We start from the raw sequence: 19,411 nt of genomic DNA on the forward strand, positions 1-19,411 counted from the left end.
ATCATGTATATATTCAACTTCCTACACCCTTTTGTTATATCCTACCCCCTCCCACCAGTAACAACCTCCCAAACAGGATGTATTTGGCCTTCCTATTCTCTGTTTTTGAAAAAAATAGCAGTTTTGTTTGTTTAAGATTAGTACACAGGGTGTTTCATTGTGACATTTCCATGTATAGAAGTATTATAACCCAAATTGGTTCATCCTCTCTATTTTTCTCCTTTCTACCTTAGTTCCCTTCTTATGGTGATTTAAACAGGTTCAAAAATTCTACTCATCCTTGTGTAGGAAGTACATCAATCATATTCACCAGTTTTGTAATATTTTCAACTCCTAAAAGTTTCTCACATTACCTTAAACACTGTTCATGTACTTATTTCCATTTTACTATTTTTAACTGCCTGTCTAAGGAATCATCTCCCAGGGCCCCACTGGAGTAGGGATAATTGAACTTGGGGCAATGAGATTGGCAGGCAAGCTTTCTAAAACCTAAGACATACCGCTAGCCATTTGCATTGTTTTTTGTTTCTTTCACACAAGGTCATGCGTTATGTCTGGGTTGGCCTGGACACCAATCCTCCTTTTCATGCTTACCTGAGTTGTTGGATTGACAGGCTCATGCCACTGTGCTCAGCCATTTCTTGAGATGTGGTCTGAAGGACTTTCTGCCTGCTCTGCCCTTGAGCCACCATCTTCCCTATCTCTACCTCCAGAATAGGTAGAATTATTGGCTTAAGCCACTTCACTCCACTCTGAGACATTTTAACTTTAGCACATTGCATACTAAGTGTTTTCCTTGTTTTTTGGTCTCTACTACACCTCATCTCATCAAGTCATTCATTCATCAGAATTACAGTCATCAGGTCTCTCTTCCCTCCTCTGTTCACACTATCATTTTCCACACAAGTTTAAGTATTCAAATTAGGTGTAAGAATAGTCACCTAATAATGACAATTATGGTCCCACTCATTCATTCTTTCTACATGTGTAGTATAATGTTTACTCTTGGGTAAAGCTTATATTCCTAACTATTGATTTGTGCTTATACCAATCATACAAGATAAATTTATTTGTAATAAGAATAGTCTTCTTTTACTTACACGAATCTTTTCATTTAAAATAGCATCCTCCCCATAGATTCATTTTCACTGAAACTGTTTTAAAACTTGTCACTGGGCTTAAAGAGCTTTCCAAGTAGTTGAAAATGTAGGCAATATTGGAACCATCTAAAGATAATCATAACTCCCTCACTATGATTGCAGTGATCAACACATTGAAACATTCCTTTTTCCTTCACTCCCAACTGTTAATTCCATTAGCATTTATATGTGTTCACTGTGGAAAGAGGGCTTTGACTACCTTCTAGCCAATGCCATGAGAGAGGGAAAATGTCTTTTTTCTTAAAAAGATGTTTTAAGAGGAGATGCTAGTCTTCATATACTGGATACTGCAGTGCTGTGCTGTCACATCTGATACTGCCAAGGCTGCATTACTCAGCCAAAAAATGATGTCAACCAAACAGAAAAGAAGTGGGGAAAAGCCAGGATAAGATGGTAGAAGGTCTTGACTTTCAGTGTACAACCTCATGGGCTTGCTCTTTCTCTGGGCTCCTTGTTATGGAAATCAAAACTTCTGTGAGGATTAAGCCAATATGATACAGGTTATATAACCTAGTTGTATCCTAACAAATGCAAACATTGAAGTTACCAAAGTTCTTACAACCCCTATCCCACTTCATTTTGCACATATCAAAAAAGATTTGAAATTATGAAAAACCTGTTGACTCTCCTCCTTGAGAGTGGAAGCTTCTGTTAATATAAGAGCTCATGAAAAAAAATTGAGCATTAGGTAAGAAATAATGCAGAAGAGGTAGTGATGTCTCAAATCACATAGAGTCACAGACAGTCTTCCATGCTTTTGGAAAGGTATTTGGTCTTTGTTTTACTCATTTTCTCAAAAGAAAAGAAAACCAAAGTTTATGTAATGTGGTAGACAAAGATTCTGTGGCAAATATTTCTAAAGAACTTAAAAATGGTCCCATAAACAGAGGTTCATCATCTAATTTCAGCAGCATCTTTGAGGTTATTGTGCATTCCTGGCTAGGGGGACAAAGCACCATTTTATTAATGATAAGCACAACCCTTTTACCATGCATCTTCCTAAGTTTGTGACAAAATAAGATAAGTTATAGCAACTTTCAGTACAATTACTTTGATTTTAAGAAATAAATTGATAACTCTTTTGCTGCTCCTTACCATTTTGGGAATGGCAAGAGCACATTGAAATTGCTGACCATTTTGAATCCTGCTTTTTTTGTTTTTGACTAGATGTTTACTTTGTTGGTGTAGACAGATCACTGCTTATCAGAACCTGTTTAATGTAATTTGTCCAGTGTCAAGTGGGTTCTTGATGTTTCTATGGGAGAGTTTGGAGCACATTTATCCAACATCTTAATGCTAAAATTTGAAGTGGTTCATAATAGTTCATTTTTTTCAGTGCAACATACTTCTTATAAACTTTGCTAAACACAATGCAATGAAAATTGCTTCTAATTTTTCTCTTTCCACATAATGCTATGCATTACTCTGAGACTTGCCATTCATGAAATGTCTGAAAACTTTCTTTTGTCTGTAGGATTCAATAACCAAAAGATCATCTGACAGTATTTCCAGGCAGAGAAGTGCTCACCTCCTCTCCTGAACATACTCCCACTCCATAGGATTCCTATGGCTCCCTTCTCATCTCCCTAGTGTACCCTCCCACAGGGGTGCCTCACTCTGCAGTTACTATGGAGATGCTGGAAGGGAGCCCTGGGAGTGTTTGTCATCCTTGTAATATGTGCTCCACCTTTAAGACTGATAGCCATGAACTAACTGAAGTGTGTTTTCATGTTATTTCATGGGCTAGAGAAATATTGTCTGATAAATACAAGCTAATAACTGTTTTGCTGGAGCCTGAAAACCCACCCACTCTCCCCCCTGAAATCTATAAGATAGCTTTTCATAATGGGGCATGGCAACACATGCCTATAATTCCAGCACACAGGAGGCTAAGGCAGGAGATCACAATTTTGAAGCCAGCCTTGTGTCACATACTATGACACTGTCTCCAAAAAAAAGACTATCTTCTAATCTCTGCACATAAATTCCTAGTCAAATCAGTTTTTGGTCATATGACATGAAAGTAAGCAAAGCATACAAGTTATAGACACAGTACTAGCAAAGAATTATTAGAGAAAAAACATTTTTATATATATTTCACAAAGTGATGAAAATTTAGAGTCTTCTCCTCCATATTGACAGATTCATCTTGAGCTGAGTGTGAGTTACTAATCAGCAAAACTTGATTCGGATGGATGTGTCCAATCAAAAGCATCTGAACCATCTCCCACACCACTCTCCACCCAGGACCTGCTGGTATAAATCACAGCAAAGGCTCCCATTTTCATACTCATCAGAAAATGGATAATTAGAGTTGTCAGCAAGGCTAAAATGAAAGAGACAAAAAAGTAACATCGATTCTGTGATCCACTTCTCCAGAAGTATAGATGTGAAATCTACAGAGCTACCATTAAGGGGAAGTTATCTTATTTCCTGACTGGGTATAGAATCTGACATTTGTTCTTTTATAAACATGACTTTGCATGAAATTAAAAAATTATAATTAAATTTATATATAATTAAATTTTTCCAATTATATTCCCTTACCTAGAACAAACTCACACAGACAAGCATTTATACATATTCTTCTCTCTTGGCTGTGTCTTTTAAGCTAGCAAAGTAAAGAATGGAAAAACAAAAAAAGTCTTTCTTATTTCAATCTCTCAACAAAAACAGAAACTGCTTATGTTATGTTTAGTACAAGAACAATTCCACATATTGACCAGCACAAAAAACATTTTAGAGTGTACTATTTAAGACTAGCAATTTCACTTCCATTTTACTAGTTCATTAAATATTATTTATTGATCATCATGCACAACAGTTGTATTAGATTCAGACATGGAAAGTTGCCACTTATAAGAAAGATATCGAGGGTTCCTTTTTCCCCGCAACCAAGCCTTGTATGCACATATGAATAATAAAAGAAAAATGAAAAAAAAAAAAAAAAGAAAGATATCGAAGTCCAAGGGACATACCATACCATTGATATATCTCTACATTTTAATAGCAATACAAAACATGAAGTGATAAAATGATTATCTATTTAAATATTTAATAGGTGACAAGAATTATTAATTACTTGCTACTGTATCTCATTGCACTGTCTCTTAGTGTTCATTTTTCTCTATAACAAAAATATTAGCAATGATGATATATCTATCAACTTTTGAACTTTTTATAAATTATGGATTTATAAAAATCATTAAATATTTAATAGGGCAAGTATTACTGATCTTGCTCCTCTGTGCCTCATTGCACTGTTTCTCTACCTTACCTTGCAGCTTTCAGTGTACTAACAAGAATATTAGCAATGATAATATGTATATCAATTCTGAGCACTTGTTATTGTGGATTTTGCAATGCCCTCTCAAAAGTTTTCACATTTATTCTATTATGGATTAAAAATTCCATAGCCACAAGGATATATATTCTTACTTGTCTTCATTTATAATATATGTCCAATATCAGTTTCTATAACCCTAAAGCATAAAGAATTAGTAAAGAATTTTACTTACTATAAATTTGCAACTATTGGTTTTTTTCTGCATGCACTTTTCTCGTTTTAAATCACTTGTCTCTAAAACATCTTTATCCTCTGCATTGAGATGTCCACAGTTCATAAACACAAAGCCAAATACTCCATTGACTGCCTCAACGGCAGTTTTTCAAGAGTCAAATGCAGTGTTTTGGGTTTTGAACAAACATGCACAGAAAAGGAAGGGAGAGACTTAAAACCGCAATAAATTGAGACAACGTATTTACTAAAGTTACTTACAACTCAGCAGTAAGATATAAAAAATTTTTGTTCAGGCCATCTAAGACTTTCATATTCTCTGAAGACAACTGGAATTTGAAAGTCTACTGCACAAATAGACAGTTATTAGCATAGTTAGATTGTGTATTTGCCAATCTTAAAAATAAAATCATGAATCAGCAAAGGCAGTATTTAAAATATCTGAGATGTTTTTAAAAGCTACTAAAGACATCAAGGAAAACACTCACATGGTCAATGAACATCAGGTGGAAATTAAAGAAAAATAACCTTGCAAAGAATTGAGTGTCCACGCATGATAAACAAGAGGAGATTTCAAAAGTAGCTGGATCAGAAACAAAGCTGAGATTATAAAATCCTCTATATAAAATTCCCAAAGACTTCAGAGCAATGTTTTGAAATATAGGGTATAAACTCAGTAATTTTCATGGATGGAGGTAGAATTCTGCATCCACCAGTGAAACAAATAAAATGTAAACAATGCATCATTCAAGTCAGGAAGTATACCCATGTCCATTAAGGGTATGAAGAGGATCTCATTGTCTACATTTGGGATACCTCAAACATCAAAATAAACTTTAGTAATTTCTAGAATACTGAAATGCATGGATAATTAAGTCTTATTAGCTCCCTAAAATAGTTTGTGTGTGTATGTGTGTGTGCACATGTGTGTGTGTGTGTGTGTAGTGAGAGAGAGAAAAAAAAGAGAGGGAGAAGGAGAGAGAGAGAGAGAGAGAGAGAGAGAGAGAGAGAGAGAGAGATCAACAGTGTAACAACTGATGAATCTAGGAAGAAGCATTCATTGAACTTCTCTTAAATTTGTAAATTCTCAACACTTCCTATGAAGAATGTGAGAGAATATAAATAAATTCTCTAATGGGTATTCATTATGAAATTTATTAAAGTATTTTGAAATATACTCTAATAAATAAAAACTACATCATAATTATGGATTACAGTCAGTAATATTTCAAACAGTCAGATCTCTCCAAACCTATTGTCAGGTTCATTGAAATATCTAAAGACCACCATATCTAAACATTTAAAGATTTAATGCGGGTGAAATTTGAAAATGTGATTCTAATTTTTATATGACAGAATCATCATTTGTTAAGGATAGAAAAGGTATTCTTAACAACAGAGTCAGGAAATCTTTGGCCACTCTGGACAGAAAGACTAATTTTCAAACACATTAGGTTCGTTGGGGAGAGCAAATAAGAAAATTTAAGGGTGAGAAGAAGCAAAAAATCATTATTCTTTCTGAGAATATTTATAGCCCTTTAAAAATTTTATAGGTATATTTGGATTTTTTTCAAATAGTTTTGGAAAAGTGAAATTAAAAGAGAGCAGTTAGGAGGGAAAGACTACAATGCTTTTGTAAGATAATGGAGTGGAACATTGCTGCAAATTGATTATAAAAATCCCTCCCCTCATAATCTACATTTCCCAGTCTCCACACTCTTTGTTACATACTTTGAACTTCTTCCATTAAGAGGTGCTATTTCCCCACCCCTTGAATCTTTCCTTGTGTGTAACTTGCATTGGCCATTGGAACTTAGCAAGAGCAATGATGTGCCAATTCTGAGCCTAGGCATAAAAGGCTTTGAAACAATCTGTTCCTAGTCACTGCCTTGGTGTAGAGAAGTTTGAAGGGGTGAAGCCTGGTCTGATTGGCTGGTGGATTAAAACCGTGTACAGCAGGCAGTAGCTCAACAAGTATCATGATCAGAGAGGTCTCATTGTCCTGTAAATGTATTATATAGTTCCTTAAAAATATGTGAGTGAATTCAGCCTAAAAGAAGACATTACTTCTGCTATTCTGAGCGCAGGAAAATTTTCAAACCACAGAATCAAGATCTAAATAAAGGCTCTTAATACTAAACCTCTATTGGGATGGCTTGTTTTGCAATATGTGATAAGATCTCTAACTTGAAAAATGCAGAGATCATCAACCTAGGTAAATGGGCTAGGAATATACTTAACCTGTGAAGAAACTCAAAATAAGTATCTATAGAATATTAGAATATGCAGGTACAATGAAATACAAAATGCAAATATAATATTTTATTTCAACTGTAAAAATCACCCAATCCAAACCACTTATTTCAGAAAATAAAGAAAGACGATGTCACTTACACAGTACATGGTTAACATAATGTTGAAACCCAAATCTCTGTGTTCTTTGTAATCCTAATTCAATTAGGCTCTGTGCTCTCTCTCTCAATGTAGTTTAGGAGAAAGGATTTCCAAGAGCACCTGAAATCTCACGTACATATGAAATGCCAGGGACAATAATTTGGCCCAGAAATGTACTCAGATTCAAGGAAATACAAATGTGAAGAATACTATGTAGAGGTCTGAATGCACACAGTCTCCCCTTGGCACCTGTATGTTCTCTCTTACCTCCTTTCCTTTGCAACTCTGGACCAATGTCACAACGCCATGTTGCAGCAGGTAGTGAAGGGCAATCAGGGAAGGACTTCGATTGTGCTTTTTTGCAATGGCACAAGGAACTGGATCATTCAAGGGAGCTGGGGAGCTAGTGTTCACCCTGGAAGAAAAGACACAAATTCTGAACTCCAGAGACTGAGCATTTAGTTCCTTGCAAGGATTCCAAACTCACTAAGGTACCCACTCAAGTCCAGGGATCCCATACCAGCAGGGAGACTATCTTTGAAGATTTTCTCAGAAATGCATATTTTCCCCTGACTCAATTCAGCACTAACTCTAAAACACAGAATATTCAGGACTAAAACTATTTCATCAACACTGATGTTTTAAAGAATCCTCCTATTGTCTTTGTTACCATCTTTTAGGTCGTTGAGTTCCCAGAGTGCCATAAGTAACCAGCACAATGTCTTTTGAGTTGCAGAAATCCAGCAGTTTGCTCTGGTTGAGGTAAAGATGACATTCTACCTATAGATGGGCATGACAGAGATTAAGAACAATTATTGAAAAGTTAAAAAAGTAGAACAGTGAAAAGTTATGCAACTTACATCTGAATTGAAAAGGTCAACATTTGTGGTAATGAGTGTTGAATTTGTGGCCTCTCACTTGTTAGGCAAGAGCTTTAACACTTGAACTACTCCACCAATCCTTTCTGGATTGATTATTTTTGAAATAGGGTTTGGTTTATTTCTGGGCTGGCCTGGGCAGTGATTCTCCTATTTGTGCTTCACCACATACTGGGGATGACAGGTGCACACCACTCTCCCCAGCCTTTGGTTGAGATTGGTTCTCATGAACTTTGTTTTGCTCCACTTGGCCTGGCATCTTGATTCTCCAGATTTCCATGTACTGAGTAGTTAGGGTTACAGACTTGAGGTAGTATGCCAAGCCAAGTAATATTTTTCTTTTAAAATATATTGCTTATCTGTGTAACTAGAATGGGTAAAAAAAAAGTAATGTTCTCAAAGTGAACCAACTCTATTGACCAGAGGATAGTGGTAATTACCATTCTGCATTGCAAAGAGACATTAACATTTATAGTTATGGGACAGAAAATATGGTTTTGAAATGTCTGGTTCAGAAATCAAGAACTTCATCAAAGACTCATTATGGCAAGTGTGAAGGAAAGTAGAACCAAAGTGGTAGCCTCCTGCTGATTACATCGGTCAGATTTTCACATTAAAAACAATAATGACTGAAATCATTTCTAACACATGCAGTAAATAAAAGTTCATGAGTTCATAGAAGTAGACCTACAGAAAGAAAAAGAGAAAAAAATAATGTCCGCTGCTGATGGAGATTATTACTATAACCCCTTTCTCACAATACTGATTTTTGAAAAGGAAGGAATTAAGGTCCCTGCCTTTTAGAATAACTGCAGTTAATACTGATGTAATAAATAAATTTGTTTGTACACTAAAATTTATGGTAATAAAAGCAAAAAGAGTAAATAACATGAAAATAATTATTTACAACTCCAATTCTTACAGAAATTATTAATTAAACCTCAACAATTATGCAAAAATTTGTCTTTAAGTGGAATCTTTGCTCTTGAAAAATGTCACCCACAGACAAGGAATAATTACAATACAGGAAACCATACATTCACAAAGACTAGGACTACTTAAGAAAATGATGAAAACAAACATCACTATTAGGTGAATAACTTATAATGACATGCTTCCTGCTATGGTGCCATTTGAGAGTCATCATAGCATGCAAAGAACAATTCTGGCCAAAATAATTGAAGCTTAATATAATAAAGAATTCAAATCTAATTCGCAATTAAAAGAAACCTGATATCAGACACAATAATACAAAGGACAGAAGCATCCAAACTCCACACATCTTTACCCACTATCTTATTCTCAATCCACCCTTATTTACCTCCCATTACATGTTTTCATAGACTTTCTTGCTATACACACTTCCTTCTATAGCACCTTCACCCACCCAATATCTTTGCATTCATAATAGCTCAGAGATAAGTTCATGTTCCACAGAAGTATTATTAATGACTGTTGTCCCAAGAACAGGCTTTACATCTCCAAATTCTATATCAATTGGACACTAAAATATGTCCCTGTGTTCACTAAGAAGAAATACAATTAAGGATCTTCCATGTTCTTTGAGATAGAGCCATTGCTTTTAGATTCTTCTGTTCCAGAAAAACAATATGGACATAAGGGAAAGCATGTATGGATACTTGACAATAATAAAGAAATAAGCAAATTAATAAGAGTTGGAGAGGAGGCTTGAGTTCTCACCTGGTTGCAGACAGGCTTGTATTAAGTCCTGGTTTATTCAGGATCATCTCTAGCTGACTGTGTTAAAATTGGAAACCCCAATGAACTTGGCCAGTCTTGCATCCTTACACTTCTCCATCGTCTGTGAAAGAAGGGGTTGTGAAGAAAAATTTGTACAGTTGGCTTAGCAAATACAAATGCAAATTGTAACTATAAAAATAACACTGTCAGGGGCTAGGAGTATAGCTCAGTGGTAGAGTGCTTGCCTAGCATGTGCATGGTTCTGTGTTTGATCCTTTGGAATAGAAAAAGGAACATACTATCTAGAAATGATGGTGATGCCCACTGGAAATGATTCTGAAGAAAAGAAAATTATAAATATGAGAAGAAACAGTGACAACCAGAAAAAGAATTCTTGTGTCTTCATTAGCATACAGAAAACATTATTGCATGTGGTGACAAAATATGCCTGTTCCTATTGTCCTCAGTTCTTCTTGATTTTTCAATTTCACATGACAGTAATGTATTCTTCCCCACACATCTATTAAAATACCCTTAAAAACAAGTAATTTCTAGACTTCAGGGTATCTATCCCTACATGTGATATATAGTTTTCTTACATGGAAAAGTGACCTGACTCTTCCTATTCTGGCTTCCTCTGCTGTCCCTTCTTCAAGTATTCACTTAACTCCCATGGGGCACAAAAATCTATTGTGTCCAATATTGACTTTCCATGTTCATCTGTTGGAAAATGATCCTTGCCTGACAAGAACAGAGTAGTAATTACACCAATTTCATAAAACACATGTGTCCCATCCAGATCAACACTCCTATGTATATCTATGAAAAGGGACACTACCCATCCATGAATATAAGTGAAGCACCCTTCCACATACTTAGGTTTACAAAGTGGTTTGTATGTGCAATTGGAAGAAATATCTGTAGGTAATTGGGTATCTTTAGACTTTTATGTCAATTATACATATTATGAAACAATATTTACACAAGTCTTAAAGAGGTCTTTTAGTGAGCCAATGTTATTCTGTCTACTCCTCTAAATTCTTCTAGTAAAATGCTGCTCTTTCAATTGGAAATTCTATAGTTGCATGGACTTATTCACTAGCAACACTTTATTTCAATTTTGACAAAGGATAAACAATCAGTATTCTTTAGCTACCCAACCATCTGTGGGTCCAGTGGTAGGTATATGAACCAAAGATGGTCAATCAAGGTTGTATGCAAGATTCATTTTGATAGTGGAGATGTTAAGAACTTATAGAGTAATAATTGGCATTAAGCATGAACTGACTCAAACACATTTGCCACCAAAAGAAAAGGCTGGGGTAAACCCCAGGAAAATCTCTATAACAAAGGTGTAAGGGATTTATAAACATTGCCATTTCTGAAGACTACTTCTAATGTATAAGTCTAGCCATTGCATAGACTGCCCATTTCATAATAAACTCTTTTGTATAACTTGTCTTAAGTAGATTATGATTATAAAACATATAAATAGAGTATATAAATTTATAACAGCTTAAGTTAGCCAGCTTTGAAAATTATGATCATATCCATATGTCTAATAGTACAAATTGATAATATAAATTGCCTACCTTTACTGGCACTAGGTAATGAATAAGATAGAGGTCAACATAATCCAATTGAAGTTTTTTCAGTGATCTTTCCAAGCTAGGATGGGCCAACTCTGGGATGAAGAATGGGAGTTGTGCTGGATAAATTATTCAAATTGGGGCATTTGTTTCACCTGATATTGACACATATTGTACTGGATAGAAACTGATGATCAAGGGGAAAATATAACCTTCATTGTTGGGGTTCCTTTGATCTGACCTATTGAGGTGAATTTCTTTATTTTTTTGATTATTGTTGGTCAATTTAGTGAACATGGAAGAAAATATCACAAGGGATAAATTTTATCACATAATAATGTCTAATTTCTAAATTATGATTAATAGAAATTTTAAAGCCACCATTTATCTAATCATGTCATTAGATTTATATTGCTGGAGAAGAATTAGCATCCCTTTTTCTATATAACTGAAGGGAAACACATTTTGACCATTCTGATATCTGCTGGATATGAATCAACACACTATTGCCATTTCTTAATTACTGTGCAAAAACTCTCATATGGTTTTCTCCATATAAATGTATCAATTTATATTCTAAAAGATGAGAAATTTCAGAAGGTCATCTAGAGGATAAAGAAAGACCTATTTCATTACAGTTCTGTGTGATTTCACAGCCCATGTTAAGTGACACTATTTTGAGTTGAAGTTCAGTGTAGTAAATATATGGTTAATATAAAGTAAGTATAGTCATTATCTTTCTCAGTTTCTGTCACTGAATCTTATATGTGAATACAATGTGTACCAATAAGCACATTCCACTAACCACTACTTCAGTTTTTTAAAAATTTCTGCTTCCTTATATTACATCATTAATTTGCACACTCACACGCTACAGGCACATTGCCTTTGAAGTGAGGAATATGTCTTCGCTTTTCACAGTGCCGTCTCCAATCTTGCTTTGAGTGACTTGTCCTACGTCTTGGTATGCATGAGCAGTATCAACTTGGTATGAATAAGCAGTATCAATATGGCAGAACCCAGCATCTATAGCCATTTTTGTGGCCCCCATTGTTTTAGTTGTAGGAGAACAACAAAAAGTAGTATTTGGAGATACATGTTATGAGTGGTAGCTCAGAGTGAGCCTAGTGGATAGTTTACAAGGAATTTTGTACTTGTCATCATTGGATCACTTATTGTTTGAATAATGGTACATGTGAATTATTAGTCCTTCTTAATGTATGCATAAATTACCTACCTTTATTGGCACTGGGTAATGAATAAGATAGAGGTCAACATAATCTAATGGCAGTTTTTCCAGGAATCTTTCCAAGCTAGGTCAGATAAACTCTTAATGTATGTATATACATACACTATTGCAGACTTAGGCACATGAAAAATTCTAATTAGCAAAGGCACAACATTTACTGTGAGATGCTGAAGGCTATCCCACAGCAGAATAGCAGTGCCCCTCCATCATTTATTTTATACTTCCTACTTCTTTGGATCTTGCCTTCTTGGATAAAAAAAGATTTCCTGAATTATAATAATATAGATTTCCTGAATTATAGAAATAAGCATCCAAGCAAGGATGCTGACAGACAGTGTTCCGGACTGCTGACTTTCATTTTTTCTTCTAACATGGGAAACATTTAAATTGGGGAAAACATAATGCCCAGAATAATCAAGAGGTGATGATATAATGAAAGCATAATGCAGAGAAAATTCTGACAATCTTCTCTTTGTCATGGTATACTTCTAGCCTGGAAAAACTGAAAACCAAGTACATTAACAAGAGTCATACAGGTTGTAGATGTCTTGACAAGCCATATCAAATTCTATTCATCCTAGGTATATTTTCTTTTGAACCATCTACCACACAACTACTGTTATCTCTTCAGGGGTATAGGTCCTAAAGCCTGCTTCAGGAATGAAGTGACCATCATTTAGTTTCACTTGCTGGTGTTTGGAATTCATTGCTGGTTAGTCCTCTGTCTGAGCAGGTTCTGTTACTTCTACTGCTTGCAGAAGGAATTTATAAATTGCAAGTCATAGCCTCTCTTGCCTGAATAGTGTTTATCCAGTGCCATTTTACGTCAGATTATTAATCAACAGCAAGGCTGTCTAATGGTTAACTAAGAGAAGGGGAAGATAGTGAATTTGAAGCAGTATTTCAGGCAGGTGTGATCACACACACCTAAATATTTGGGCAGTTAAGGCAAGAGGATCATGAATTTGAGGCCTGTCTACCAAACATAGTGAAAGTGAGTCTCAAAAAATCAATATTAGATAAAAAGCAGACATACGTAAGAAGGAAATTGGACTAGGTCATTTATTTTTTGACAATTGTTTTTATTATTTTATTGATAAATATTAAATTGTACCTAAGAAGTAATTGTAATCCTGACATTTCCAAACATGCATATAGTACAATCTGACAATAAAACCCATTTTATTCTTTCTTATCTCCCCTCCTCCCTCCATTTTCTTTCCCTTTCCCTCTCCAGAAGGTCCCACTTTAACTTTCATGACCTTGACTATTTTGTTCCCCATAGCTTTGACAAATAAAATAAATCATGTGATACTCATCTTTGTGGAAATCACCTATTTCATGATGATCTCCAGTTCTGCTCACTTGTCAGCAAATGCCCTGACTTCATTTGTCTTGATGGCTGAGTAAAACTCCATTGTGTATATATGCCACATTTTCTTTTTTTTAATTATTATTTTTTTATTCACATGTGCATACATTATTTGGGTCATTTCTCTCCCCTGTCTCCCCCACCTTGTCCCCCCTCTCCCCCTCAGTTCCAGGCAGGTCATGTTCTGTCTTTATCACTAGTTTTGTTGAAAAAAGAGACAAGCCTAATAAGGAAGACAAAGTGTTTTTGCTTGTTGAGTTGAGGATAGCTATACAGAAATATTCCTAGCATTGCTTTCATGTACACATGTTACGACCCATGTTGATTCATCTCTAACTGATCTTTACCCTGGTTACTGATCCCCTTCTCATGATAACCTCTGTTGCTTTAAGGTTTCTGTATTAGTTCCTCTGGAGTGGGGACATTTTCTTTATTCGTTCATCTATTCTTCAGAACTTAAGCCAATTCCACAATTTGGGTATTTGAATAGTGCCACACTAAGCAGTGGTATACAGTATCTGTATAATAACTGACTTTGATTCTTTTTAGCACATACCCAGAAGTAGTATGACTGTATCATATGGAGGTTTTACTTTTAGTTTTTTGAGGAACTCCATTCTGATTCCCATAATAATTCTTAAGTAAATTTGAGAAGTGATAAAGCATTCATTACTAAATTTTCTCTACACAATATATTACATATCATTCTAAATTATTATGAGATTCATTAAGCCATTACTGATCATATGTTAGATTGAAAACCTTCAGAGATCTTTTTTCTTGTTTTGAGGGTTTTTTTAATTTTCTTTATAACAAAGCCCATACTAACTATTGATAATTGTTATTGGAAATCATGACCTATAATACAACATACACATAAACACACATAAAGAACTAAAGAAATGACTAATAAGCATTTCAAAAAATTTTAACCCTTGATAAAGGTTGTAATATCTGAGGCATATAAGTGAAAATTTTCCTGTATTTAAGTGAAGATATGAACACCAGTGTAAAGCAGAATATAGGAGGAAAACAATGTTAGAAGACATTTAATTGCATAAATTGTGCAGGGGATCCTCTTTTATTTTGCACAATTCCATTAGTATGGACTATTAAAATTATGTTTGTATTCATTGGAACTAATCATTTCAAGTATCTACTTAAGTGGAAGGTGTTTGCGAAAGGTAGGCATTCACTTTTTGTGCAGAGTGTTTTAGCTGGAGTATCATGTCACATAACCACATGCTAGAACCATTTCTCCATAACTTCTCAGTTTTAGTTACTTTTGGAGGGTTGACACATTCAATTCCATTTTGATTCTGACAATTTTCCCATTGTTTCTACACAAACATCTCTGAAGACAAGGCTGATAATTCATTCTGCCAAGTTTTTTTCCAACCCTGGGATTTGAACTCAGGGTCTCATGTCTTTGAGGCAGGGGCCCCTGCTGCTCCTGTTTGAGCTGCTCCACCAGCCCTTTTTGTGTGCTGTATATTTTCACAATCAGGTCATGAGAATTATTTGTCCAGGATGGCTTTAAACTGTGTTTCTCCTGATCTCTGCCCCCTGAGTAGCTATGATTGCAGGCATGAACCACCACTGTCAGGCTCATGGTTTAGCTTTAATTTTCCCCATCACCAGGATGAGATTTGTCCTGCTTGGTAACATTTGATCCCATGTTGGGAGAGAAGTAACAGATAGCTGGGAGTCATTGCCAATAAGACCTTTTTGGCAAAATTCAAACAACTAAGAGGTTTGAATAGTCTAGGCTTACCTGAAGTTAATTATTAAGTTTAATTCTGTCTGTCATATACATCCTAGATTGTGAACACACTGCTTTGTTATAATTGTGCTTCTGCAGAATATTGAGACAATAGTTATAAAATTTTACAAGGAAAATAAAAGCAAAACCAACAGAATAAATTTTAAGACAAACTAATTTAAAAATGAGTACTTGCTAGAGTCATTTTCCAAGAGTTTTACTACAAATGCTTTAGAGAATGAGCAAGACTGAATGATAGCCATGTCATTTTTTTTGAAAAAAAGTTTAGCAATTGACAAAACAATCTAGTTATTTCGTTGCATACAGCACTTCAGGATAATTACTATGAATGACAACATTATATCAGTGCCATCAAGCTTTCTCTGTTACCCTTTCAAAGATGCATTTAAATTTTTAGTGTAAAGAATGACATAATTAAATCAGACACTGCTGGCTCATACCCATAATCCTAGCTACTCAAGAGCCAGAGATCAGGATGTCCATGGTTTGAAGCCAACCCAGGCAAATAGTTTTCAAGGACTTACCTCAAAAATACCCAACACAAAGAAGGGCTATTGGAGTGGCTTAAGTAGCAAAACACCAGCCTGGCAAGCATGAGGCTTTGAGTTCAAACTCCAGCATGAGGCTGCCCAAATGCCAAAAGAAAAGAAAGAATGATATAAAATTACCATTTAATTTTGGCCTTTATGAATAGGTGAAAATTATTTTATAAACATATGTAATAAAATAGAATGCACTTGTTTACTGATATCATGTTCCAGAGTTCCACTTTCTCTGTGTCCCATGATTAACCCTGATGTTTCCCTTAGAGTCCTGCAAAGTGTGCTGTGTTCTTTCCAAGAATCTATGAATATAATAAAATCTTTCTTTGTCTTTAACTCTTTATCTGCATCTGATCTTACTGTACCTCATCCAGGGGAATATGGTTAAAACAATATTCTTGCAGTGAGCAGTGTGGTTTGGCCTCTGATAAGAGAGAGATCTCTGTAGACTGATCATGGATTTTTAATTGGATTTTCTACACAGTGGCACTGCTAGTTACTGACATGCCAGCACATTGCTTCTATTTTGTGCAACTGATTTCATATTTTGCTGTCAGTTACCATCCTAAAGTACCCTACCTAAAGTGCACTACCCGAATGTGCACCTGTGGTTATTCCAAGTCACCAGTCCCTATGGAACCTGGGATGTAGAGTCCATAGTGTATACCTTTCACCCACTGGTTTTCAGTGACTTCAGGAGCAAAGTGAGTACACAAGTGAGAGGCCTCACATAAATGCTAATAAAACTGGCTGGGACTCTCATGTGGCCCTTGGAGGACCTCTGATGTTTGGCTCATGTGCATGGCCTTTTTCCCTTCTCCCTTCATGACCCCTAAAAGTGCTTCCTGATATTGTTTGAATGACTGGTAAGCTCAGTCATCATAAGGGTCCCAATGAGGGTCCCTTCAGGGGACTGAGACTGAGCATAGACTTGGGAATTTAAATTGTCAACAGGGGTATGATCCTTGACCACCTTACAGCCACCAACATTATATGGCATCACTCTTCAGTATTAAAATAGAATCAAAAGAAGCTGTCAATAGTCTGTCCAGGTGGGTTTATGAGTCTGGATGATAGACTGCACTCCGTGAAGGAGTGGTGTGATGTTTCTAGTTTTGAGGTCTGTGGTGGTAAAGGGCTGGTAGATGAATGTTTGTCCTCCTCCTTGTATTTGACTACCCTGGTCATAATACATTGGGCCCTAGACTTCCCTCAGGGGCTTCTGCAGGTCAGTGGGAGTCTGGGGAGAGGTGGAGTCCTCACAGATACTGGTTGGATGCTCCCGATTGGATGGAGGGTAACTGGCAGACTTGGAGTGGGCTTAGGATCCATAGGACCCAGGGATGTCAGGGGAAAGTTGAGGCTCCAGAGGATTCTGGACCAGATTTTACAGGTGTGACTGTCCCTTGAGCTTCCCTATCTGATGTTGGAGGCGAGGGTGTGGAACTGGATGTTGGTGGCAGAGATGGATAAACTGGCACATAAGGAGGTGGTATTTCCTCAGGTTCCTTGGCCCGTATAAGTGCCTTTATTTTCTCTCTACACTTGGAAGTTGTGGCCATCCTACCTACCATAATCCTACAGGCCTCTTCTAGATAAGGCCTTAGCCCCATAAACTTCATTAACCACAGTTTTGTCTAGTGACCCTTCTGGGGGCCTCCCTACAACAAAAGCAGACCAACCTACTTCACAAATGGCCTTAAGTTTGTTAGGAGTTAACTCCATGTACTCTATTAAATCCCTTTTTAAAGTGTTTAATCATAAACTCCAAAGGAGTGTTTTTATTCTGATTTACACCTATTTCTTCCTGTTACCAGACGTCTAGACAGAAACAAAAGGGTAGAGATTTTGGAGGAGAGGTAAGGGGTCCTCCTCTCAGACACACAGGGAAGAATGATGTATGCTCCTTATCAGTGACCTGGATGTTGTCGGCCAGCCAGGAACTGCACATACACGAGGTCCTCACTTGCTTTGTCCATCTTCTGCTTCCCTCATGGGAATTTAGGCATCTCTTAGTTGTAGTGAGTTTGTATAAACCCTGGACCAGAGGCCCTGTTAGGTCTCACCCTAGACCATATGAATTTGCCATGGACCTGTGGATCATGACTCCACACTTGCTTTGTAGCCAGGCTATGTCTCATTCACACACCTTCACATGCAGGCATCCAAGATTTCCACCCCACTTCCAATGCCTAGAAGTCAATGTTTTGCTTCTGCTCAAAGATACTTGGGTGAGTCCAGGAGGTGATCAAGCTACCTTTCTGCCACTGAGGGGCAGGCCTAATATTTGAACTGGAGTTCTGACCAGTGTAACATGTGGTGCTCCCCTCACTGGTTCTTGCACCTTACCGTTTCCATTATGCATGCAAGGCCTTCACCCAACAGGCTGGGAGGAGAAGTCCCTCCTCCAGATCAAACCATCCCTTGGTGCCTGGTAGGATCACTTCTCTCATTGGTTGGGGGAATGCACCTTGGCGACAAGTAGGGGTGAAAAACCACCTACTTGGAATCCCAGAAATGTTGTGGGATTCTGGAACAGAGACATGGGACATTGAGGCAGTTCACAGAAAGCAATGTATTATTGTGCCATCACAGACTCAGTGGACTTGTGTCCAAAGGCTGAGCTCCAAGAACAAAAGGATCTCACCTTACATACCCTTGTGAGCAGGTTACAGAAGGGAGAAGTAAGGTTTAACCCATATATGTCTACATGCAACTCTGTTGGCTACTTCAACCCCCAGTGCTATGTGACCTTCTTCACTTTTAGATTCTTTAAGTTTTATCTCCCTGCTATGCCATCCCTCCCTGCCCCCCACTACATTATCAGAACACAGACTTGCTTGCTTCTTTTCTGGCCCTTCTCCCTGCTTCACTAGTAGGAAGTGTCCTTTGTCTCTTCTCTTTAAATTTTCCCTTTCTTTATCCTGTTACACTGAAAAAATTCCTCACTAAAACCTCCATCTTGTGAGAATCCTTGTGAGAAACCTTGAACTACTTTCCACATTTGTGGATCTCAAGAACATGCAATTCTGCATGGCAACTCAGAATCTGTGGGAGCCCCTCATCCATCCTCTGATGACAGTCCTACATTGTTTTCACCTTATCAAATTGCAAATTGAACAATGGAATATCACTGGTTAAATCAGAGCCCTCTTGATCCAATGACTAACAAAAGCTCCACCTTTGAACATTACATTGGGAACCAAGCTTTCAACAGATGAATTTT

The 19,411-nt window shown here is 36.6% G+C and overlaps 1 pseudogene; it reads right to left on the reverse strand.

The window, feature by feature from the left end:
* Positions 1-3,365: 3,365 nt before the first annotated feature.
* On the reverse strand, positions 3,366-13,195 carry LOC109680007 (aldo-keto reductase family 1 member C13-like; annotated as a pseudogene).
* Positions 13,196-19,411: the final 6,216 nt, after the last annotated feature.

This window comes from Castor canadensis, chromosome 15 (genome assembly GCF_047511655.1).
Source record: "Castor canadensis chromosome 15, mCasCan1.hap1v2, whole genome shotgun sequence".
NCBI lineage: Eukaryota > Metazoa > Chordata > Mammalia > Rodentia > Castoridae > Castor > Castor canadensis.